General features: G+C 44.0%; 1 pseudogene; it reads right to left on the minus strand.

Moving 5' to 3' along the window:
- LOC113017439 (kalirin-like) lies at nt 1–27,395 on the minus strand (annotated as a pseudogene).
- Nucleotides 27,396–27,549: the final 154 nt, after the last annotated feature.

A 27,549-nucleotide genomic window follows, 5' to 3' on the forward strand; every position in this document is an offset into this window, starting at 1 on the left:
TTTGCATTTTAACTCCGTTTATTGTGGTTCAGGACAGTCCAGCACATTCACTACAGTTCAGTCAGAGTCTGCTGCTACACGGCTGTACAGTCACACTCGTTTAGTTCAGTAGGTTTAGGCATCCTCTGAACTCCATGTGTCGAGTAAACGGACTGCTCTAGGTCCCCAGAGCAAATATTACACCACCCTTAGTTCAGTCCTGAAATAAATAAACATTTAATAAATTAAAGGTAGATCATAGAAAAGTGCAGTCCTTATTCATGTGGCCTATACGACAGCTACAGGTAACAGTTTCTCCATAAATTATAATTCTACGCATCGTTTTTCTTTGCGGAGAGACTTTTCCATGTAAGTAACAGCATCACACAACATACTGATGCATGTGTGATGAAGTCATGTTAGAAAAACAAAGAAACATCGTCCATACTTAAAGTTTTAGATCCTTACAGATGCTTCGGTAACACTTTATCAGTTTCTAGCTTGAGTGAGTCACAAATACTGTGTCATCAAATATGCAGAGGTGGCAAAACCACAGACAGTCGTCACTTTAGGAGAACGATGGACACTCGTGTTGAAAACTGCTGATTAAACTTCTTAACTCAAGTAAAAGTGAAAATGCACAGAAATGTAAACTGAGCCTCGTGACTGCTGAAACACCTAAATAGTACAAGAACATAGTCGGGGATTAAAGTGGGATTTGGCAGGTGTGAAACTCTCAGATCAGTTGTATGGCTGGAGTGTGGGGAAACCAACATCAGCTCCATTCATTTTGATTGTGTACATTTTGTCTACAGGCTGTGATCGACTGACTTGTGTTGCTGCTGCTCTAAAATGTACCGCTCTTTGTGAATTTAACCAACTGAATTAACAAGATGTAAGCAGAGATTACACAGACTCACAAGGCTCCCTCTGTAGCACAAAGATGGAAGTCAGTGAGGGAGTCCAACCAGCATCAGCCGATGTAACAGTGAGCATGAACGCAACAGGTTCTCCGCAGCAGGCAAACATCGTGCACTACTTTAAACTTAAGCACAGTGCTGTAGATGAACCGACTCAGCACTAAGCTGCTCTTTCATGCACACAAAGTCAGAATCCTTTGATTTGTTTTGCAGATGTGTGAGAAAACAAACGGCTGGATCCAAAAACTCAAAACTACATTTAAATGTAATTTCCAATCTAGTTTTTTCACATTTCTCCATCTCTCAGTGAACGCATTCATTTCTCTCCCTGGGAAACAAAGCAGCTGTACTTGCTGTCCACACTGCACACAAACACTTTGTGTGTTTATATTTGTTGAGTTGTTTAAAGGTACATTTAAAATGATCTGCCAGTTAAAACATCGTTACTTCCTCTTCTGTAGTGCTAGCTACATGCTGAAGTGCATCGCAGCTCATGGTATCTACACCAAAAATGTTTTTTGTTGCGGTCCACTTTACCCCCCCGAGTAGAGCTATTAATGTATGTGTGATGTATAACTGATATGTTTTTGCCTCTTGTCGTAACAGGATTGTCGTCGATGTTACTGTCCTCAACATTTAGGTTCAAATCTGTTCCAGAGGGCCTGCAGTGATGTGAAATGATAATAATATTACCCCTTAAATGTGTCAAAGCTAAAGTAATGAGCCTTTTATGAAAATGTAGGGAGTAAATACAGATACCTGAAAATCCTACTTAAGTACTGTAACAGAGTATTTGTTATTTCCCACCTCTGTAGTAATCTGTTGCCTGAAAGGAGTAAAAACAGGGGAAAGAAAAGTGACAAAGAAACTGGAGAAGAGGAAGAAGATATTTTGAATACCAGCATATTCGAGTAAACTGTGGGGAAATATATTTCCCTTCAAAAGTGTAGCTGAAGTTTATCGATATGCAAATATAATTTTTAGGACACTGTGCTGACACTGTCCTTGAAAGGAAATGATTACAAATATACTAGAAACAGGCTCATCACGGTGTTCCTGCAACTGTCCAACTACCTGCAGTTCAAACAGCACTTTGTGCAGGACCCTCTATTAAGCGACAGGCAGCACTGCCCCAGAGCCTGAGATCAACTGCACGAGTCCTCAGCTCAGCGAGAGGCCTCTGCAAAGTCCCAACAGTTAGTTACATGACGGTAAACTGGAGCCAACACATCCAGTTCCACCTTAGTCCAGCTGACTTCTTTGGGTTCTTGTGGTGTTTTGGCAGTTTACCTGACCCGCTTCATGTGTCATTGCTGAAATCGGTAAATGAACAAATAACAAGGTAATAGAATAAATAAATATTCTGGGGTTAAGGTTTTGGTCTACAGGGGACTGATCGTGGTCCTGCAGTAGCAAGAGTTTCCATTTTGCACCACAGGAAGGATTCAGCACCAAACATCTGTCCCACGCACACACTGACAGACAGACAATCAAACGCTCCTGTGGGAGTTCAGATCCCGTCACAGTGTGTTTCCCATGCCGCTGCTCACCAGCCCTTTCACGTTCATAATGGGCCGAACGTCGTGCAGTTGTCTCCTTCGATCGATAAATGTGGCCAACCGTGCCGTGTCCAGTGGTGTCTTGGAGTACTCCCCACCTCCACGACCCACCCACAGATGTTGGAGACAGGAAGTAGCACTCGGCCGCTTCCTGGGATCCTGCTGCAGTAATGATGACACAAAATCCCTCGCCACCTGGCTCACATTGCAGAAGTATTCATCTGGGAAGCAGAAGTCTAGGCGGCAGATGTTGATGCAGGTTTCCTCCGGTGACTCGTCCAGAAACGGAGAAACGCCACTAAGCATGACATAAGCCAGAACACCCAAGCTCCACATGTCTGTGGCCACGGAGACTGGAGCGCCACGGATCAGCTCAGGCGCAGCGAACTCTGGATTCCCGAGCAAGAGGTGGACGTATCGGCGGTGGGCAGACAACTGGACAGCATCGCCAAAATCGATTAACTTAATACTGGGCATGGGAGAATGGAGGTTGACCATGATGTTCTCGGGCTACAGCAAAAACAGAGTTATGACTTAGACACAGGTGAGCAAACAACAATTGTCAATATTTTTCTTTTCATATGTGACAAAAACCTGCAGTCACCTTCAGGTCTAGGTGTGCCACTCTACAGGTATGAAGGTGCTCCAGGGCCTCCAGTGTTTCTCTGATGAAGAAGGCCACCTTCTCCTCCATCAGCTCATCGTGGGCAACCAGATAATCAAGCAAGCGGCCATCCTCCAGTCTAACATGGAAACACAGACAAGTTTCGATTTCTGCACTGTGTGGTTGAATGAATCGCTCAGTAGACCCGCTATTACACACAGCTGTGAATATGCACTGCAGGCTTTGTAACTCATTCACTGTGAATGGGTGATGTCACACGTTCACATTATGGAGCAGCTGTTCTGCTTTGCTCGTCCTGGTTGTGCTGACAAAGTGTAAACATTATGAAAACATTCAAAGAGAGCAAAGTTGAAAAGAAAACTATTAAAAAGTAACAGCCATCTAGTTTGGTTCATACCAAACCACGCGGGCTCTAAAAGCAGCTGAAAACTCTACTTGTTGTGAAAAACAAGCAAAAACACAACGATAAAAAAACCGTGCAGCAGCCAAACACTGGACTTACAGCTCCAGGACGAGCATCAGACAGGAGGGAGACTCGTAGGTGTCCAACAATGACACCAGCTGGTGATTCTGGACATATTGCAGAATGTCTGCCTCATGAGCCACTTGCTCCTTCTTCTGCATCTTCTTGCTCACAAACTTCACTGCCACCTAGTGGAGAACAAAGGCAAAACACTTAAACGTGCAATATAGTTTTTTCTATGCCGAGGTGCATCTATTTGACTAGTTCCATCCAACTTGAGGTTCAGTATCTTGCCCAACATACAAGCGATTAGTTGATGAGCTGCTCTACCTCCTGAGCTGCAGCCACCCCGCCTGAAGTTAAAGTTTTGAGACAAAACCACTCTGCACGATGACATATTGTGGATTTTATTATACAGCCAGATAATAAAATGCTTGTTTGTGCAAACACAGACAGATTATCAAGTTTATCTATACGATCATTAAAACAGGTTACATCTTGAATGTGTCTGCATCTCACAGTAGCTGATAAAATATCAAGTTTAATTTTTAAGAAGTTAAACAAAAGGAACAAGTACCTCTTTCTTAGTGGACCTGTTGACACACTTCCGTACCACTGAGAACCGTCCCCTGGTCAAAGCAAGTGAGACTGCATTAAAAACCGGCTGCTTTGGCTCGATAGAGACGTTATTTGTGACTGAAATCGTTTTACCTTCCAATCTCACAGATCTCAGTAAAGGTTGACTCAAAGTTTTCCTTCCAATGAATGCCCGTCCCATCACAGCCAGAGTCTGGACAAAGAACAAATACATAAGTAAGATAATTCCCCCTGAACATGTCAGCATTAGTGGAGAAATTGTTTTCATTTCCTCTTTCTTTACTCTTAGGTGGAGAGGTGGTTCGCCTTGATCTACCGGTGTTTATGCCCATGGGCAGAGGTGCCCGGTCAGCTCATTGCCTCATCAGTGCTGTGTAATAAGGACAAGCTGTAGCAGTTATTTTCCACATGGTGGTGAATCGGCTTCAGCGTGCCTCGCCTGTTCTCCCCTACTTCCCTTTCTGGACTGAAAAGCTCACAGCCAGATCAGCGCTCAGGCTTTATGAGTCTGTGGAATCAGGACTTACCCGAGGCTCACCTGCCTGCCCACTCTCCAGCAAACAACCTTCTTCATTTACTCCTCTCTACTGTGATATATTTCCAGGGGTGGAGTGTGTCATACTCTCACCAGCTGATGGCAAATTCAATTTCAAATCTTTGAGATTTTAAAACTGTTCACCTTCAGGTCTAGGATGCATTCAAGGATACCTTTTGGTATCCTTGAATGCATCCTCATGCATTTACTTTTCTTTGTTAAGAGCACGTGCGACTTACTGCTGCTGGCTAGTGTGACCATATTTGAGGGCTCCGATGGTGGGCCGACACCCCAGCGGTTGGAGGCCCGAACTCTGAACTGATAGTGACCTCCGGGGATCAGAGAGTCGATCTGCACACATTCCTCCCTGCTGCTGGCCACCTGCTGCCACAGGAACGAGTCTGTGAGTGAAAGAGGAGGAAAGGTCAGTCTGTTTGAACATCACTACAGAACAATTCCAGTGGCTAATACACAGACCTTCCTGTCTGTACTCCACAGTGTAGCTGCTGACAGTACAGTGGGCAGATGAAGGTGGGGGCAGCCAGTGGATCATCACCGCTGTGCTGCTGGCCTCCTGAGCCACAGGTCTCACTGGGGCTGCTGGGATACCTGCAAGCCAAGACAAAAATAGTCAACCCCAAATCAACAGTAACCGTCTCAAATGGTCCTCAGTGTTAATCAAAGTGCGACACCTTGGACTTTGATGGAGGCAGAGGAGGATGCAGTGCCGTGGTCATTAACAGCAACACAGGTGTAGATTCCTGTATCCTGAGGCATCAGATTACAGACTTTCAACAAGATGTCACCTGTATCCCTGCACAGTGCGTAGGAGTATGGAGAGAGGAGGAAAGATCAAAAGGCTGCACTCATAGAGGGTACTACTTATAGTGGTGTGAAGACGTGTTTGCGCCCTTCCTGATTTCCTGTGTGAAAAAATAATTGGCATCCGATCACATCTGGCGTAAAAGTAACACAGCATTTCTGAAAAGGAACATCGTACCAACAGTAAACCATGGTAGTGGGAGTGTAATTGTCTGTGGCTGTTTTGCTGCTGTGGAAAATGGAACCATGACTTCTGCTGTCTGAAGGAGAACATCTGGCCACCTCTTTGTGACCTCTAGGTGAAGTGCCCTTGAGTTCTGCAGCAGGATGGTGATCCAACGCAGCAAGTCCACCTCTGAATGGCTTAAGAAAAGCAAAATGAAGACTTTGGAGTGGCCTAGCCAAAGTCCTGATCTGAATCTGACTGAGGAGCTGTGGCATGAGGCTGTTCGTGCTTGAAAACCCTCCGATGGCTCAATTACAATTATTCTACAAGCATCAGTGGGCCAAAATTCCTCCAACACGATGCAAAAGACTCACTGCCAAACGTTCAGTTGATTGTAGTTGTTGCTGCTTAGTTACTAGGTTTTTCACACATGGCCATGAGGGTTTAGTCTTTTTCCCTTAATAAACACCTTCATTTAGAAACTGCATTTTGTTTTTACTTGTGTGAGTTTTGTCTGATATTTAAATCTGGTTGATGATCGGAAACGCATAGAAATCAGGAAGGGGGTGAACACTTTTACACCACTGTATGTTTAAAAGTCAAAACACTGAAGGAGAAGCAGGTGAGGAAAAACAAGAATCTGAATGCAGCATTGAAATGGTCCTCTGGAAAGCCTTCATGGACACATCTGGTGTTCCTCGTGGTCTCTTTGTTACCTGATGTCTATGGTGAAGCGGCTGTTGTTGGTCACTGGATTCTGGTCGGGGCCCTTCAGAGTGACTGAAGGTTTAGGCCGTCCTGAGACTTTACAGCAGAGGACTACGGTCTCTCCGAATGCACATACCACATCTGACAGTGGGACCAAGAACTCTGGAGCCACTGCACACAGAAAACGCATCACAAACCACGTTCCCCTCAGCTCTTAGTTAAAATGTCCACAGTTTATCACGTTGTTGTTTCTGAGCGAAGGCATGTGTGACCTCAAGCATTCTCAGCTCAGTTCTGTAGTTTTTGGGAACAGTTCAAACCTCTCTCATGTATTCAGAAGGAATTGTTGCATTGCTGTTATACTGCATTAGCATAAATAATGACCAGTTTTGCCAAATCACTCGATTCAGATCAGAATAATCAGGCTGATTCTAGCACATCATTTATTACCAGGTTTGCTGCTGTTCCAGACTGACATAGGAGTTGGGGCTTCTTGTACTCCCGTGGTAGTGAAAAGCATTTGGAAGCCTCTTGGCTTTGTCACACAACTTATTCAATGAATAAATAAATGTAATTTGCATTAACTGCCTTATGTATGTCTCACCTTCCTGGATGAAGTTTGGGTTCAGAAGCTGGAAAATAATTAGATGTGGATTAGTTTTCAGCATATATGAAGCAGTATTATATAAAATGAATTTATACATAATAGTTCCAGATTTTAAACTTCTTAAATTCTCTCACATTTGTCTCCAACACAGTGTTTGTCTAATGCTGATATAATAATTCAATAGAAAAGTATTCAACACCGAGTCAGAGATCTTTTCAATGAAAATGAACAGCTGGTACCTCCATGCCCGTCTTTGGGTCAATGTCATCACCACAATCTGAATCATCTGAAGTTTGGACCTCCTGGTGGAGGAAGAAACAAGGGAAAAGAATAAAAGGGGAATGGAGGCACATAAAAGTCAAAGGTAAGAGAATGGAGATGGGACATAAAAAAGGTGAAACATGTACAAAAACAAGGAAAACGGGAACGACAGGAGGAAAGAGTACGAGAGGGGACAGATGCAGACGAAGTTGAGCAGAACCAAAACAGAAAAAATGATGTCAAATATGAAAAGAGATGAAAGAGAACAAAGGAAAGATTCTGAGAATATGAGAAAAAATGAGAGCAAAACAGTGGCTACAGTGGACACTTCAGATCCTACTCACCTGAGAGTCCTTTTGGATTTTTCTGACACACTGTAAAACTGCCACCATTTGTCTTTCCATTAAGTGATAATTAGAAGTTTTGAGGCTACTAATCAGTCCTTTAAGACTGTAAATCTAACCTTATCACCAGAAAATGTTCAAACTGTTAAACCTGCGATAAGCCAAAATCTTTGGTTGGGGAGTGCAGTACGACTCTTAGAATGATTCGCTACCTTATCGTGGTGGAGGGGTGTGCGTGTCCCAGGGATTCTAGAGGCTATGTTCTCGGGAGGCTTTGCCTCCTATTAGGGTCTCCAATGGCAAACTGGCAAACTGGGTCATGCATTAGTACATGGGGCCCGACTGGCCACAGCCTGAGAGGGACACGGGCCCATCCTCCTGTAGGCCCACCACCCACAGGAAGGTCAGGTTCAATAAGTGGAGGCCCTGGCGGACCGATCCCTGGCTACCAAGACTAGCAATTAGGAGAATGTCACTGGCGGGGAAGGAGCCTGAGTTAGTGCGTAAGGTTGAGCGGTACTGGCTAGGTATAGTCAGGCTCACCTCAACGCACGGCTTGGAACTAGTCTCCTGGAGAAGGGCTGGACTCTGTCTCAGTCATGAGTTGCCCTTGGTGAAAGATGCTGGGTGAGTATCCTAGTATCCCCTTCGGCTTGCTGCCTGTACTATGGTGTTTCTCTTGGTGGACGAGAGGGTTTGTTCCCTGCACCTTTGGGTCGGAGAATGTGTCCTGACTGTCGTCTGTGCTTATGCGCTGGACGACGGTTCAGAGCACCCAGCCTTCTTGGAGTCCCTGGGCAGCGTGCTCAAGGATGCTCCACCTGTGGACTTTGCTGTACTACTGGGAAACTTCAACGTTCATGTGGGCAACAACAGTGAGATCTGAACCCGAGCAGCATTTTGTTGTTGTTTGTCAATAATGAACACCATGTCTGAACTTAAGGGTGTCTATAAGTATATATGGCACTAGGACGTCCTATCGGGCTTGGTTAGCCCGTGGGACTTCGGAGGCAGCTGATAGGTACCAACAGGCCAAGCGGAACATGGCTTGGGCAGTAGCTGAAGCAAAAATTTGGGTGTGGGAGGAGTTCGGAGATGCCGTGGAAAAAGACATGCGGATGGCCTCAAAGAGATTATGGCAAATGGCCAGGCGACTCAGGAGGGGAAAGTGGTGCTCTACCTGCACTGTGTATAGTGCGGGTGGAGCGCTGCTGACTTCAACTGAGAACATTGTCGGGCGGCTGGAATACTTCGAGGATCTTCTTTATCCCACTGGCATGTCTTCCGTGGAGGAAGCAGACTCTGGGGACAAGGCTTCTTTCTCCGCAGGTGAGGTCACTGAGGCTCCTTGGTGGCAGGGCCCCTGAGGGATGAGGTTCGCCCTGAATTCCTGAAGGCTCTGAATGTTATAGGGCTGTCTTGATTGACAATCCTCTACAATGCTGCGTGAAAATCAGGGGCGGTACCTCTGGATTTGCAGACCAGGGTGGTGGTTCCCATCTTTAAGAAGGTTGTGTTTCAACTATAGGAGGATCACACACACTCAGCTTTGCTGGGAAAGTCTATGCCAGGGTGTTGGAAAAGAAAGTTCATCCATTAGTCAAACCTCGGATACAGGAGGAACAATGCAGTTTTCGTCTTGGTTGTGGAACACTGGACCAGCTCTTTACCCACTCAATGATATTTGAGGGTGCATGGGAGTTTGCCCAACCAGTCTAAATGTGCTTTGTGGACTTGGAGAAGGAACTCAACCGTGTCCCTCAGAGTGTGCTATGGGAGGTGCTACGGGAGTATGGGGTGTCTGACCCATTGCTACAGGCCATTTGATCCTTAAACAGCCGTTGCAAGAGCTTGGTCCGCATAGCCATAAGCAATAAGTAATCGTTTCCGGTGAGTGATAGACTCTGCCCATTGTCACAGATTCTGTTCGTAATCTTTATGGACAGAATTTCTAGGTGGAGCCAAGTGGCGGAGGGCTTTCATTTGGGTCGTCTGAGAATCTCATTTCTGCTTTTCACAGATGATGTGGTTCTGTTGGCTTCATTGGGTGATGGCCTCCAACTTGCACTTGAATGGTTCACAGGCGAATCTGAAGCGGTGGGAATGAGAACCAGCACCTCCAAGTGTGAGGCCATGGTCCTAAGCTGGAAAAGGGTGGAGTGCCCACTCCTGGTCAGGGAAGAGCTCCTACCCTGAGTGGAGGAGTTTAAGTATCTCGGGGTCTTGCTTATGAGTGACGGGAGAAGGGAGATCAACAGGGTGGTGATTAGTGCTGTGGCTACAGTGATGCAGAAAAAAGCGAAGCTCTCAATTTACCGGTCGATCTATGTCCCTACCCTCACCCTATGGTCACGAGCTGTGCGTAGTGACCAAAAGAATATGATCGCGGAGAAAAGTGGCAGTAATGAGCTTCCTCCGTAGGGTGGATGGCCTCTCCCTTACTGATAGGGTGAGGAGTTCGGCCATCCAGGAGGTGTTCAACATTGAAAGGAGCCAGCTGAGGTGGTTCGGGCATCTGACATGGATGCCTCCTGGGCGCCTCCTGGGCGAGGTGTTCTGGGCATGCCCCACCAGCAGGCGGCCCCCCCAGGGCAGAACCAGGACACGCTGGAGAGATTATATCTCTCGGCTGGCCTGGGAAGGCCTTGGTGTTCCCCTGGACAAGCTAGAGGAGGTGGATGGGGAGGAGGAGTCCTGGGCTTCTCTGCTTAGGCTGCTGCCTCCACGACCCAGCTTCAGATAAGCGGAAGAAGATCGATGGATGGATCCTAGAGTATCTGTCTTCATAAGATTATTATAACGCTAGATATATATACAAAAGGACAATGTATATCTGATATGTTAAGTCTCTCAAAAAGAGATTGCATCTGTGATTATGACTGCAGCCTGTGGCTGATGATTACTCAAGACTTTGGCTGTGCTATTATTCTTATTGCTGCAGCATAAGTTGCATGGTTGTAATACATATACATGCAACAGCTCCGTTTTGATTATACTATGTTAATAAGAAAAATTCTTTCATAAAATCACTGCATCTTCCAACAGTCTTGCATAGACATACAGTATTCACAGCACCACACACTGAACCACTGCTGAAGTCTATATCCAGCCACAGCCTACATCACTGCCAACAAGATCAACTGCAGCTGTTCACTGATTGGAGACGCAGTTTTTTCACTGTTCACTGGAGATCAGCTTTTTAAAATGAATGAGGAGCATTAAATGCAACACAAAGTGTCACATGACGTATCCAATTGTGCTAAAACCAGGAATTAAAAAAATAGAAGCTTAAAATTAAGTTGCCAAATGAATCATATAAGAATTGTTTTTGGACATCACCAAACGCTGTTTCCTCTCTTGAGATGCTCTGCTATGTGTTTAGTGCAGTTGCTGTTTGATTGTGGATTTCTCTGTCTTCAGTTTCGCCTTCAGTAAAATGAAAAACATCTGGTTGGGTTGGCGATTAAAGGTAATTTCAGTGCAATTAGAAACTTGGTTTGCTTTTGCAGTATGCTTTGAGTCAGTCACACTGTGTGAGTATTGCCCTGTACACTTCAGATTTCATCATGCCACTTCAATGAGCAAGCACATCATTATTTAACAGTGGTAACCTGGTTTCACTTGTCCATGCCATAAGATTGCCCGTACCATGGCAGAGGATGTGATATACTTCAAATCATGAGCTATTCCTCATCTTCCCAAAGGTGGTGACCTTGGCACACTATGTGCCTCAGCATTTCACGACTGGACTTCTTGCACAGGTGGTGTCCTATCACTGTAGCACACTGAAACTTACAGAGCGGATCATTCTTTTACAAAGTCTACATTCCTAGGTGCTTGATTTCATACACCTGTAGCCATGGCAGTGATTGGAACACCTGGAATTCATGATTTGGATGAGTGAGTGAATACTTCTGGCAGTATGTGCATATGGGTTAAAGTGGGATTTGATAGGCATAGAGACTGTAAGAGCAGCTGTAGTGGTTGCATGTGCGGAAAACAAATAAGTCAGACTAATTTCTAATGTGAGCACAAGTATATTTTGTATAAAGGCTGTGACCAGCTAAAATTCACTGCTCTTTTTGGATTTAGCCAACTGACTTCAACAAGGTCTAAGTAGATATTACAAAGGGGAAAATAATGATGCTGAATTTCTTTGCAAGATTGCTCCCAAAGAAACGGATGGTTTCTAATTTAAATGGTAGTTTCATTTTAATGGAGAGAGAATATCAACCAAAATTCCAGAAAAACACATGAAAGTCATAAATTGATCTGTAACTGACTGAAATAAGTAATTGATCCCCTACAACTCAGAATTTTCAATGAAGAGAAATCCTTAATATGAACCAAGTAACAACATCCCCACGGTCGAGTACGGAGGTGGACACACTGCTCTGGGCAGTGGAGTGCAGATGGAAACGAGCCACACACACAAGCAAAGACATCGTCCTCCGCTTGTTAGCAAGATAAACTGGATCTGTACTCCACATGGGCAGTCTTACCTTTTTGCACTCCTTCCTGACAGGAGATTTGTGAAATATCATTACGTTTATTGTTAAAGAAATAAATATATAACCAGAAAAATATTTATTATTAGCTGAAAAAATAAGTCGTGGAAGTATTTTTCTGCTTAACACCGAGAAGACCAAGGAGCTCATCGTGGACTACAGGAGGAATGCTGACCCACATCCACCCATCCACATTAAGGGGACGGCTGTGGAGCGTGTGAGCAGCTTCAAGTTCCTGGGAGTCCACATCTCCGAGGATCTCACCTGGACGACCAACTTCTCCAAGCTGGTCAAGAAGGCTCACCAGTGCCTCTTCTTCTTGAGGACTCTGAGGAAGAACCACCTGTCCTCAGACATCCTGGTGAACTTCTATCGTTGCACCATCGAGAGCATCCTGACAAACTGTATAACAGTCTGGTACGGGAACTGCTCTGCCTCGGACCGGAAGGCATTGCAGAGGGTCGTGAAAACTGCCCAGCGCATCGCCGGAGCACCACTTCCTGCCATAAAAGACATCTACAGGAAGCGGTGTCTGAAAAGGGCTGGGAAAATCATCAAAGACCCCAGTCACCCATCACATGGACTCTTCACCCTCCTGCCCTCTGGGAGGCGCTATAGGAGCCTCCGGACTAAGACCACCAGGTACCGGAACAGCTTCTTCCCCACAGCTGTCAGACTCCTGAACTCTGCCTCCTGACATCTGACCCACGTTAACACACGGACTGAACATACACACCCCCACAATGGACAACTGTACCCTCAAACACACAATAATAACATGGACTGAACCACCACTCACAACCACTAGCACTTTATAGCCTCTGTAGAAACTATCTACACCCTCACTTATCTTAACTGCACTACTGTATAGCTCTGTGTAAACAATCATTCTGTACATACGATAATTTTTAATCCTACAACTGTTTACAACTTGCATAGTTCCCATTTCTGTATAGCTGTATATCTCAGATTTCTGTAAAGTTATTTATTTCATATTCTGTATAGTTTTTCATATTTATATCCTGTTCATATCCTGTACATAGCTTGTACTCACTACAGCCTGTACATACTTATAGTTATAGAATATTCACAACATACTTCATACCGTGTACATTATAACATACCATAATAGACCCATTTCTGTAATATACTCACATATCTATATTATTGCTAATATATATTGTAATATATCTATATCACTAAAGCACTTCTGGATGGATGCAAACTGCATTTCGTTGCCCTGTACCTGTGCATGTGCAATGACAATAAAGTTGAATTCTATTCTATTCTATTTTTCAAACCATTCCTTTAGGAAACAAACACCTTACAACACATCAGTGTTTAAAAGATTAACATTACTGCTACACATGTTTGAGCTCATTCTGAATACTTTATGTCTATATTATATTTAAAATGTCTAGTTTTTCAGCCTAATGATAACTTCCTCTTTCACAGTGAAAAGCTCAAGTTTCATTTGTTACAAAATAAAGAGGCTGCAGACCTCAAAAGGCCATGAAACTGCTGGCAGTTCAAACTAACCAACGAGTTTTGAGCCTCTGAATGGATGATTATGTATAACACCTGCTGCCATTCCTCAACAGTTAATACAAAATTTGGGGGAAAAATCTTTGAATTAAAGCAACTTTTAGAAGCTAATACTGGGTAATGTAGCATAAATGAACATGCTAATGTGCAGAGCAGAATATGCTAAAGCTCTAAATATCTATATAGTTATATATATTATATATAGAGCTCTTTATAACTCTTCAATACTGCAAATGACTGACAGTTTACCTGTGATGTATGTTTGGCTTCCTGCATATCCAGTTACCACTCCAAGAAAATCTTTAACAGTATGTCACTCCTGGTCTTTTGACTGAATTCTGAGTCAATCATTTGTTCCAAAGATTCCACAAAATATCCCAGTCAGTCTCTCCCACAATGCAATGCTCGAGATTTTGTCGATGGCAGTAATTGTGCTACTCTGTAACGCCATCAGCTGCAGCCAGTAAGGGTTTTTAATAGAGAAATCGTGGTCCCGTAGGACAGACGTGATCCAAGAAATAAAACCGATCAGTCTGAATTCATGCGTCATGCAGGTTGAGAACCACTCCTGGAGTCCCACTGAGACACATCCACCTGTGTGTGTGTCTACAGGTGTCTGCACACACGCACACATACTGAGGTTAGGACAAAGAACATAAACCGAGTGGGGCGGTGGAGGCGAGGGGTTTTGGCACACACATAACATCACCAGTGCGCACCGTCGGCCTGCTTTACTCACTTTGCCTTTCACCACAGGGTCGGACGAGGCGAACGGGGTAGGAGGAGTGATTTCTTTGGGCTTACGGAGAAGGCCATTCTCCTGACCTTTGACCCCTACTGAGAAGGCATCCTTGTCTTCAGCGCGCTTCCTGGCACGCAGTGTGTTCCACGACAGAGACTTCCTGTACAGTATGGGAACAACAAACATCAACCAGCCAATCAAAGTGAAGCTCAGAGGTGTCCAGCTGAGTCTGGCTGCAGCAGCAACGTACCTGTCAGGTTGCTATGGTGACAGCTTATGACATGACGTAATGCTTCATAAGGTGAATAGATACAGACAAGACCACAATAGTATCGATAAATTATCTATTGGGGTTTGAACTTTTGTCATCTTGGACTTGTTGTTTTCAGTTTATGAGTTATTGTAAGACTGAAAGATGTTTACATACATTTGGAAATCTTTTAGGAAGTACCCGAAGCATCCCAAAACTGCTCTTCTGGATGCTAGCCTCCAACAAAGCAAAAATACATTCTCTACAAACAAGACAATGTAGGCTACTGCAATAACCAAAACAAACAAAAAACACTTTTCAACAGAAAGAATGGCTGTACACCTCGAGTCTGAGAAAATCCAGACAGGACCAGTGCCTGAATCTGCAGCCAGACTCTTCTGGTTCATGAAGACGAACATTAGAGCAGATGACAGAGAGTTCGGACTTTATTGACACAGCTGGACTTCTATGTACAAGAATTAGTGCAATGATGTTTTTAATTTGTTAAATTCAATCTTTTATAGTTCCTGTAAACTTTAAATACATAGTTATGATTAGTAGGACTTCCCGTCCACGTCGATGCGATGCAGCTTAAAAAGGAAAGTTACATAAATCTCTTTTGTTCACCTCTAACCTTGTGTTAGTCATTTTGATTTATTCCAGTGCAAAGTTAGCTCAACTCCTAAAAACACATCAAGGCGAAAAAGCAGCTGAGAATAAACCACAGTTATTCTCTGAGAAGATTTTAAAGGCTTTACAGTTTGTTCAGTTACCAAATGCTGCTACATTTATTCAAAGCTCTGAAGTTTAAACCACTTAAGTTTAGAGTTTGTAGCTTCTGTGGAGTGTCAAACCGTGAGGTTAGTGAAAACTGAAACGAAACAAATCAAATGTAACAACATACACAAAAAGCTGAAATTAACCAAACAGGAACAAAACGCTGTAAAGGGTTTATATACCTGAATCTACAGTGTGGCTGTGGGGATTTTTGGTTCTTGGCATTAAAACCTTGACAGAAATCTTTCATCTAGAAACTTCCCAATAAGCAGAGCTGGAATCAGCACAAAGTCTGCTTGGATGACAACTTTGAACTAGTCTGATATTTCTGTGTCCATGAACTTCTTTCTCTCCTGTACACCAACCTAAACAATGCTGACACGTCTCAGGTTGGACTCAAAGTGGTATTCTGTACAGTAGTATTTCTATGTATGTATTTCAGCTTCAGGTGTGGATATGAGATCGCCGTCGTTACTTCTTCACGTTCTGCTAATATCTGTTGATAGTTACATTTATTTTTGTCACAAAAACGTGTCTCTGTGATGATGTTTGGCTCATTTTAAGAGAGCTTTACTTCTAAAATGGTATAACAGTGCAACACACATGCAGGCAGACACTCGGGTTCACATTTGCTGTTGTGGTTTATTTACAAATATTAAAAACTACTACAAACCGTCACCCATCATCAGCCAAATGTCAAATAAAACATCTTCACCTTGACACCGCTTTGTTAACTCGTGCTCAAGTCCAAAAGGTTTATTTAACAAATTTAAAATCAGTATTATTAATAGACTACCAAGAGTACAACGCTGACCTTGCCACCAAACATATTGCACAGCCTGACTTCATTCATATTTTTCTTGTCATAAATAGTGCAAAAGGTTTTTTTTAGATAAAAAACAAAACAAAAACAAACAAACAAAACAAAAACAGGAATGTTGTAGAGCCTCAGTCAATGTTTTTACTCTGTACAGTGAACTGCCAACATAAATTCAACACAAAAAAAGAATTAAATACAACTTTGTCCGTGGAATAAAATAATTATTAGTAGGGCAGCAACAATAAGAGGAATAAACAAACATCTGTGAGGAGAACAGGACTGAGGCCACCGCAATGACCCAGGTGAGGTGAGGGTTTTGTTTTTTTTGTTTTTTTTACAGAAAGCAGGAAAAATTAAAAAAAAGTACAAAAACAGAAGAAAATGCAGAGTGTTAGGAACTGAAGTAAAAAGTCGGTTTTAGCTCCACACGAGTACTTTTCACTTTCTGGTTTCCAGTTAGGAACAAGGTACAAGTTTTTTCTATCCTGTCTATTTCTGTGGGAATCACCTCGAAGTTTTCAGCTGTTTTTCTTTCTTTTGTTAGTTTCAAGCCTCAAAACCTTTTTTTATTTTGCTTTTTTGTTTAAACGTCATCGCCACAGAGCCGATAAGTGACCGGCTCAAGAAATCAAAGTCATTGCAGCAGCTTGATGGACAGTTAGAGAACAACTCTGTACCTTCAAAACAAGAAAAAACAAAGTCCAACATTTTTTTGTGTTTGCTTTTTAAACACAGGACGCAGACAGCTGAGGAGCTGGTGATGGAAACAGAGTCAGAACAAAAACATTTAGACAGACCTTTGTCAGCTTAGTCCTCTCATTCAATCCGAATACTTGGTTTCAAGCCCAACCAGAAGTGCTTCAGTCTGCAGGGAAAGATGTGCGGGGTGGGTGGGGACTTACTTGATGTTGTTGGCATCTGTTACGGCTGCTGAGAAGGAGCAAGTAGAAGAAGAGTCTTTAATGGGCTTTGTGAGCGGGCCTAAGACGTGTCCTGGCACCCAGCCCTCCGCGGCAGGCGACTGGCTGTTGGCTGGCCGGTAAACGAGGTACATGTTCTGCTGATTGGTGGCCATGACCTGAATGATCTCTCCTTGACTGACACAGATCTCATTCTCTTTGAGCGCCGAGTAGTCCTGAGTGACCAGCATGGTGGAAGTGATGTCGTTGTTGTCCTGCAGACAGGAGGGAAGGAAAGAATGGCCGACAGGACGAGGGAAAGGAAAGGCAGAAGAAAAAGAGGAGCAGGATGGAGGAGACACAATGTGGACAATTGAGGATGAGGTTAAGGAGCGACTGTGGGCTGGATAACAGAAATGCTGTGATACAGCTGGTGTCAACCTGAGGAGGAGCAGAGGGAGTTCAGGGCTGAGGAGCAGGAGTGGAGGGAGAACAGCAGTGAACACAGGTTTCATTACTTGAATCAGCAGCACACGCTCATTTTATTAAAATCAAATTATTATTATTACGAACAATAATAATAATTAACAAAGAGGCATAACTGATCCAATACTGTGACGAGGAGATGAGGAGTGGGGAGCCGAGTCAAAACAACGAGAAGAAAAATGAACAAAAGCAGTTTAGTTGTAGTTATACTTGGTTTCAAGCCCAAACTAAGGTGCTTCATCTGTGGCTGCATTGAGCATCGTTGACACACCTGATGGTATATTAGAAACTTTATTAGATCAGCTGTTTGCAGAGAGTGCTAAACACGATCTGCAACAGCACTTAGGAGGGTGATACGTATCCAAGGTTCTGCCCAAAGCAACGGTCTCGGCTTGCCTTCCTCCCACAGTGCCAAGTGTTCCCTATCAGTGATGCACATGCACCTGGACACGTGCATCACTGATGTTGTGTCAATGAAAACGTGATTCATCAGACTGATGTGCTGATGCTCACATGCCCATTGTTGCCCCTATCATGGTGGAGCTATGGATCAGACCCCACGGGCCGGCCTTCATAACCAAAGCCATACCAGCTTTTACTGGTTTAACAAAGTCTGTGTCAGGTATGGAGGAACCAGGACGTATGGATGAAAACTGGGCTATTAGAACAAATCATACATGGACAAGCCGACATACACACAAACTGAACTGCTGCTACACCTGCAGTAGCCTACATTTTGACTTACAAAAGTCTGTTTAGTGCCCCAGTTTAGCGAGTGCCTGGTGCAGTCTGCAGGCTGTGCTTACATGACACCAACACAAAATTCTAAAACTAAATAACCAAAAACAAAACAATAAAATCCTCAAATTGAAAGTAAACAAATTTTAAAAAATAAAGGTAAGCTGATAATCATATAACCTGCACACACTCACCATGGAGTCAAAACACGATGAACCTCCATTAGAGGTGGAGACTTTGACTTGGCTCTTCCCCTTCTCCGTACTGCACAGGCCGACCACTGACGAGGGTCGGCTGTGAGAGGACGCGGTAGTTTGATTCCCTGAGGACGAGCGGTTTCTGGTCAGCGATGAGCTGTTGCCTCCTCCACTCTGCTGATTGTGGTAGACGATGGGTGACTGCAGAGCTGCAGACAGAAAAAGCACTTTAGATGAGGCTCATTTAAGTACAACAGGGGACATATTTCAGGACATTTTGTTATAGACACACACAAACTGCATTTCTGTTAAAGGTAAGACAGAAAACACGGGGGTCGTTATTTTTGTTTGGATGGGTTGCCTACCTTCTGGGAACGAGCTTAAGGAAGTGACAGATATCAGGCTTTATCATGTTTCCACCTAAACTACTTTATGATCATGGCAGTTTTATTTTAGGTGGTGAAGGCACCACAGCCAGAAAGCAACCGTCTTCTCGTTTATGTGCCAGTTTGTACAATCATTTTTTAAAGCATGCTAGGTTAAAAATTAAAAGTAGCATCCTTAAAATTTAGGAGAAAATAACAAAAAACCTATAACGTGCTTTCACAAACGTGAAGCTCGAGTGAAAACAAAGTAATATTCTACTGAACACAAAGACCCTCAGTGTTTCCTCACCAGACAGGAAGTTGCTTTGAGCATCCAGGAGTTCCTGAATGTGTTGGACCCAGACCTGCTTAATGTCAACATTGGCTGCCTGCAGGGTGAAACGCTCCGATGATCCGCGACTCAGCTACACAAACTTACAGGGATCATTATCCACACTGTCCTCCAGACCCAAGTAGGATACCTGTGTGGAAAAGATAGTTTACAGTGTTAGACCAACACCATCTCACAAACCACCAGGTCCTCTCCTGCAGGAGCCTGGAGGAGGGCGTGGTTCGAGGAGCTCGCTAGGAGGTCTATGTATATTCTCATTCTTCAGTATGACCTGCTCATATACACTTCATTTAAAGCACAGTCTGCTGTGTCTTTGTGATGAACATACTGCATGCACACAAACATAGGCACAGCTTTATTGCAACCATCTACACACACGCTCCTCTGTGCTCTCCAATGATTTTGTCCAACATGATCAAATGTGGATGAAAACCTGGTTTTAAAGACTGAAGTCAGGACATGTGTGAGCTTTTGTGTTCTTCATGAGATTAAACCAGTTCACTGATCACAGACCTTTAACCCACTTTTTGTAATACCTTAATGCTCTTTTTGAACTGGTAGCCAGGTGTGGACGAGCCTTTTCTCAGCAGCTCACTGAAGATCACGATTTGCTCAAACAAGAAGACTCGTCGTTCCTTCGAGCGGGACAGGACGCCGGCGTCTTGCACCGTAACAAAAAAGGTTTCCTGCTGCAGCAGTTTGCCCTGACTGGTCAGTTTCCCCTGCAGAGAAACCAGGTTGATATAAACATTACTCTCTTAGGCTTTACAGCACGCCACACATGTCATAGTGTGTGCAGCACATGTCATTGTGAAGACCCACAAAACTTACCTCAAATCCCTGCAGCCGACCCAAATTCATCATGTCATTACACAGTTTCGGGACCTGAGACATCAAGCCTACTGCTTTCTGTAAAAGTCATGGACAGAGATATTTAGATAGTTTTTCATTTGAGGAGGATGTGTCAGCACAAACATGCCGGATTGAAAAGCATTTTACATTTTTACCTCAATTTGTTCACAGTCCATTCCTGCCTTTGAGCTGTACTTCAGGAAATCCTGAGGAAGAGGAGAAGCCCAACTTTAATCAGTCTAACCAAGCTTGCTACCATCAACACTTTCATCTAATAGGAAAAACAACAAAAACAGCAAAAACAACAAAAACAGGAAAAACAACAAAAACAGGAAAAATAGTAAAAAAACAACAAAAACAGGAAAAACAGGGAAAATGGTAAAAACAGCAAAAACAACAAAAACGGCAAAAACAGGGAAACAGTAAAAAGAACAAAAACAACAAAAACAGTAAAAACAACAAAAACAGTAAAAACAACAAAAACAGTTCCTCTTGGCCAAAGAAATGTTAAAGCTTCAATATGCAGAAATGTAAACGATAATGTAAAGGACAGTAAGTCAGGTTAGAGTAACATGTGGAGCACAGTTATGCTCTTTGGCATTTTCTTTTGTGATAAGGAGAGACTGTGTGTGTCTGTCACCTTCAGTAAAAGCTGGTATTTGGTGATTCTCTGGATTGGTTTGATGAGGAAGTCACTGATGGACAACCTGGACTGGATATCTTGTTGGATTCCCTGGAAGAGAAATAACCGAACTGTGTGTCCTTTTGTCCACTTCACACAAATACTCCCAATAACATCACACAAAGACAGTATCAGTCCAGATAATTGAGGGTCGTCCCTGCATTTCATATCGAGGATGAATGTAAAAGAACATTGCCGTTTAGATCACACTGCACACCTTCTGCTAATGATGAAGAGAATCAAAGCTTCACCTACATCGAAATACGTGTCGTATTCTGCCACGATGAACTCTGACTTGGGCTTATTCTGACAATAAACAACATACATGTGGAGCCTTCTCTCCTGTAAAGACAAAGGAGCTTTGATTAGAGAGCAAATCACTGGGACAGCAGAGATTATGTACTCTAGTGCGGTGACACAATCACGACACAGTGTTTATCTAACGTGTTTAATGAAGAGCTCAGGGAGGTGTTCATGGTCATCCAGGCATTTCTCCAGTTCTCCTACAAAGAAACTGACAGATAAAGATTGTTACTATCCCCTCGCCCCGTCCTTCACGCCATCATTTCCAGCCGACACTCGACTTACTCTCTGTGCCAGTCATAAATCTGGTGGATGTTCCCAAACACGATTTTGTCTTTTCCTTTCATGTCGTCTGGGACGCCCTTCTCCTCGATCCTCTTCATGAACCCCTGCAGTCAAAGTGTTGATAACTTTTGAACCCAAATGTACATTTCCTGATGCCCTTTGTTTAAATGGCAGGAGACCGCTGCACAGAATGATTCTGCAGAAGCACTCACCTCCACCACGATGCCCAGGTCTTTGACATAGTCCTTCTCTGTCTGAATCAGCTCGTTCAGAACAAACCTGTGTTAAAAAACAGCTAAGTTAACACAGAGCTCCTGTTCCTGCTGCAACAGAGGACTAGTGCCTTAGTGAATGCTTCACACTGTAAACATGGTTATTTCTTGAGGTTCCAACATCTGCCTCCATCTCACTCTCTCCTTAGGGCAGAGGTGTCCAACTCCAGGCCTCCAGAGCCGGTGTCCTACAGGTTTTAGATGTGTCCTTGACCTCCTCATCATGTCTTGAAGTTCTCCAGAGGCCTGGGAGTGAACTAATTATTTGATTCAGGCGTGCAGGGTGTCCAGGGTGAGATCTAAAACCTGCAGGACACCGGCCCCAGGAGTTGGACACCCCTGCCTTAGGGTGAAGTGGAGACTGTAATCTACTCATTGCTGTCCCTCCCGGTCACTCCCACTCTAAGCATCTTCAGCTCCGCCCCCTATAGCTTCCACATGTTTTTTGTCACTACCATGTTGCAAAGTTTCACTTTCATTCTTGCTGCTATCCTGTCACAAATCACCCCTGACACTCATCTCCACCCGCCTCCAGCCTCTTCATCTCTTGTGCACTGTCTGTTACTTGGTTGACCCCCAGCTAAACTCATCCACCTTCAATACCTGGACTCTAAGATAAGATTGACAATTCTGTCTGTAGTAAGTTACACTGAACAGAATCGAGAGTCGATGCAGAAAAGAGCTGGCAGTGATGCCAACAGATATCGCAGTGATTAGGTCAGGTGGAGCATGAAGTGCTATGGTGGAGGTGGCTTGTGCATAGCATAGCATCTGTGGACCGGATCAAGCAGTACTGAGATCAGCTGAGCTATGGCTGTGCTTTTGTTGAACAAAGGCTACCCTCCATTTTCTAAATTCGAAGCAGTTCAAAGTAGAAGAAAGAGTCGCAGTACTTACATCCGTCCTCTCATAGCTTTTGCTCTCTGCTCCTGTTCAGGGTTGCGTGGCTGAACAGGAGTGGTTTGTTCAGGCGGACAGAGGGGGGTAAACCCCGGGTACACCCCTGGTTCTAGACTCTGCAGACATGAGAGGATCAGAGTTCAGGTGATTATGTCCCACTGATTTCTATCAATATCAGTAACGTTCAGCATACTCAGATGTTGAATATGTAACAACTCCACATAATCAAACCACACAAACACGTGTGATGCCAGCAGAGGGCAGCAGGAGCTTCAAACATGCGCGCTAACAGCTGCTGTCTGTGAACACTGCAGCAGCAAACTGACACTTCTGCTTTGTTTCATTGCAAATCGTGTCTATTAGATGATAGCAGAGAGTAATCAGCTCAGCAGTAAATGTCTCTGCAAGTCTGTCTACGGAAACTCCACAGCACATACAGCATTTCATACATGCAGCAGTGAAACATTCAGAGACATGCTGGGGTCCAAAAGACACTTTTATTCTTTTATTCATTTTCCAGAAAGTTTCCTGAGATTAAAATCTGTTATTGAAGAAAGACGAGGCCAAGAAGGAACAACGTTAAAGCTTAAGCCAGCCTGTCCCAGGAGTCTCTCTACTCTGTGCCGCTCTCTCGGTTTGGATCTATTCCTCCTGTTTCTCATATTTGCCGTCTTACTATTTAGATTTTAATTGTGCACAGTTAGTGTGGAGCACCCACAATTTCCTTGTACACGTGCAATGACAAAAGAGGGCTATTCTATTCTGTTCTATTCTATTCTATTGTAGAAATAGGGCAGCTTTAAAGGCCTTTCTTACTTGCTTCACTTGTGATGTCAACCTTTTATGTACAGTCTATGACAAAGACAAGTCCGGATGTTTCTGTTGTAGTACCAGGTCCACATGAACACACTGCCAGACTGTGGACCTCCATTTATCACAAACCAAAGCAGCTGAGAATGAACATGAATTTTTACCATCACTTGGTTAACAGACTACAAAGTGCTTCAAAGCTATGTTGCCAGAAGTATTCCCTCACCCATCCAACTCGCTGAACTCAGGTGTTCCAGTCTGTGCTGTGGCCACAGGTGTAGGAAAACAAGCACCTGGCGTCCAGACTGCCTCTGCCAACAGGAATGGTCGCTCTCAGGGGCTCAGTGAAGTGTACGCAGTCATGGTCGAGCACTACAGACCTCCAAACTTCATGTGAACTTCAGATAAGCTCAAGAACAGAGCATATAGAGCTTGATGGATTGGGTTTTCATGGCAGAGCATCCAAGCCTTACATGACCCAGTGCAATGCATCAGATGCAGTGGTGTAAAGCAGGCTGGACTCTAGAGCGGTGGAGACGTGTTCTGTGACTAATCACACCTCTGTCTACCATAAGAACAGCATACCAAGATGCTGTCATGCACACCGCTAAACCTTGTGGAAACCACTTTCTCAGAGTGTTCCCAGAGCGAGCTGAGGGCTGGAGGCCACCGACTCAGTCTTGCTGTCAGAGACAGTATAGTTTTCTAACTGGAGTCACATAAACCCCAGCAGGGTGAGCAGTCATCATATTAAACCCTGTGGATGTCACTCAAGTTCATACTTTTCATAACATAGTGTATTAGTGTTATTAGACAGCAGACAGGCTGGAGTGGTCGGCACATTGCGTGCCTTCACTGTGTGGACGTCACAAGTCATTTTAAAATGAACAAAGAAGAGCACCTGTTAGACCGTGCTAACTAACACACACTCACCATCTTGGTTTTAACCAGTTTCTCTATGGCGCTAACTAGCTCTGCAGCACTGGGCACCTCAGAGGAAGACTGCAGAGAGGTGAGCAAGGACGAAGACTGAGAGAGGACAGGGGGAACAGAAAGTATAGGTGTTTATTAAATATGAGAATGATAAGAAAGAAATACAGAGAAAACCAAAGAAACGAAGAGCAGGAAGGAGAGAAAATCTGTTAATCGGCAGAAGACAGCAGCTACAGATGGACACGCTCCAAGATAGGAGTGCTTGTGTGAGTGGGCGAATGAGGCATGTTGTATGTAGAACAGCGCTATATAAGAATCAGTCCGTTTACCAAACCCAGCCCCGTTTATTAGACAGCAGATCGAAGCAGACGAGCAGAACGTGGTTCAGCTGGTCACACAAAATCATCTGTTTTTATACTTTAAGCAGATCCAGCTGATCAGAGTAAACCATGAGTGTAAGTAACAGCATATTTCCCACAGGCAACACTTGTGTAATTACAGGCTGACCTAAGCCAGACCTACAGCAGCCTGTCTGGGAGCCTAACCTAAGGGAAAAACTCTGCTGGGCCGAATTACCTTGTCATCAGGATCTGATGGGTCGTTGATGATCTTCATACGGGGAGGCAGAGGGGTGTGGGCGTCTTCATCCTGCTCCTCCTCCCCACCACTCTGCATCCCAGACGTCTTAGACAGGATGTTGCCATCTCTGCTGATGACTCTCTGAGAGGAGACACACAGCATCAGCAGCTGGTTACGTACCACGTTACTGGTCCCACTGTGCCATCTATGAGCCACATATCTTTTCACTAATAAAACAATAAAGTGGCAGCTGTTCCTGGAGAGTTCAGCTCTCTATAAAACCAGTCTGACATCAAAGACAGAGCTTATTTCATTTGCAGAAGCAATGACGAATCATAGGCTCTCGTGCTTCATGGTTCGGGCTTTTAAATAAACCTCGTTAAGCAGTCGAAGCTTATTGTTTTTCCAAATCGATTTATTTCTGTGGATCCTTTCACGGTGACACTCAGTCACGTAGAGGCTCAGAAACACTGATGTTATCATATTTTTTGGCTAACACTGCGGATACAGGATAAAACGCATTCGTCCATCAGGGAGGGAGCCATGGCTGTGATCACGTTTGTCTGTGTGGGTGTTTTCGTGCGTAAGAGAAGGAAAAACTTTTCACACAAAAAGAGGAACCTCATCTATTTACCACCTGTTATGTGAATCATGTATATCTTAGGATAGCACCGACAGCAAAAGCTTTTTTGTCACATGCATTTCTGCCCCGGTTCATGACTTTCTGCAGTTTAAATAAATGACACTGTTGTGTTAGTGGAGTGTTACACCTCTCATCAGACAAAGTCAAACTTAAGACGAACAAAGTTTGAGAAAGTTTACTGAAACACGTGTGTCATATTTCAGGATAAATACAGATATATTGACATAAATGCTCACACAGCTCTGCAGTCAGTTTGTGAGTGACAGGCCAATCAGGTGAAGCTGTACCTGTTTGCATCCCAGCACCATCACACGATCTCAGCACTGGGAATGTTCAGTGCTTCAGCAGCCACAGTGTTTGTAACACAGATCAGGAAACCACCCTCAGTGCTTACCTCACCAGTGACATCATCCTGCAGGGTAAGGTCAGGCTGACCCAGGTCGATGCTCTTCCTGATTTCCTCTTTTCCTGTTCCTGGCCCTGACAACAAGTCGCAGCCAGTCAGTCACAGAATCACTTTAACACTCAAACACACACAGATGTGAAGATGTGTCAGGCATTGTGCGCACGTCTTAGTTTTCCTCTCTGCGAGTGCCGTCAGCTGAACTGTGTCCTCTGCTGTCACAGACTTGTTCACAGCTTAAACCAGTTTCTCGTCACCAGCTGCAGCGGTTTTTCACCCATTCTGTGTTCATTTTCACCACTAATCAGTGGATTACTCCAACTTAACTTCTCCTCCCACAACACTACATTTGAGCTCGGGTTTTTGGACTTCGCTGTGTTTTCTGGTTGCTGGTCTTTAACTCCTTGTTTGGAGTCCGAGGGTCATTTTTACATTACACTCTCCAAACATCCAGCAGCACCTTTTCAAAGTTCTTCAAACATTGTCATTTACAAGTGATGCTATGGAAGCCCGTTTCCGCCACAAAAAAAAAGGATCCATAACTTACAATTTCGAGTTACTTTCTCGAAATTTCGAGTTAATGTGTCGAAATTTCAATTTATTAAACTCACAATTTTGAGAAAAGCAACTCGAAATTTCGAGTTAGCGCTGCCAATCAGTAATCTACGTGAATGACGTCATTTCCTCGTTACCCAGAAGCTGAAGCCCTCAGCTACAAATGCCACAGCTAAGCTACCGGTATTACATCCAGTCGTGAATGCACAGATTGCTGAGTGCTTTCAGCCTGGCTTCAAAAATGATGAAATCCCCGTGTTATTAGCTGAATCACATGGTGTTGCTATCAGCAAACGTACTCGCCAAAGCGCCAATTTGTTGGGATCCGTTTTTGAGTGCGTGCCATATGCTTCCGGGTAACAAGAAAGCGACCTCATTCAGGTATATTTTTGATTGGCAGAGCTAACTCAAATTTCGAGAAAATAACTCCAAATTTCGAGTTATGGATACTAGCTGTTTTGTTTTTATTTAGTGGCGGAAACGGGCTTCCATACGATGCAGCTGCGAGCATGACAACGTTAAAAATAACTGAAGGAACAAATGAAAGCAGATTTAATGTAACTGAAACCGTGTTAGCAGGAAAGCTGCTGCAGTGTAATAACAAGCTAAAGGAGCTTCAGTGTGGAGAGTGGAGGTGTTTGCAGCACATTAACATGTCATCATGACCGTTTCTGCCCCTCTCACCTGGCTTCTTCTGTTTGTGATTAGGAAGTTTCTTAACAGAGCTGCCACTGAGGCGGCGGACCGGACTGGTCAGCCACTTCCTCAGAGTGTTCCCAGAGCGTTTGGGACCAGGAGAGCTGGACTGCAGGGAGCTGAGGGACGGCTGCGGCTGAAGGTTGGCCACCGATTCGGTCTTGCCGTCCGAGCCGCCAACAGTGTAGTTTTCTGAAAGGAGTCACACAACATATGATTTTTTTAAAACACACACCATCTGTTATGTAACCTGTTGCTTTGACTTCAGGCTGTGTGCTCAACATACTAAAGTGATGTGTGGATTTAAGCTCTTCAACACTAATCAGTAAGTTTACACTGTAAACAACGTGACAGGGCCGTGCACTCGTATC

Source organism: Astatotilapia calliptera, unplaced genomic scaffold, assembly GCF_900246225.1.
Source record: "Astatotilapia calliptera unplaced genomic scaffold, fAstCal1.2 U_scaffold_126, whole genome shotgun sequence".
Classification (NCBI taxonomy): Eukaryota; Metazoa; Chordata; class Actinopteri; order Cichliformes; family Cichlidae; genus Astatotilapia; species Astatotilapia calliptera.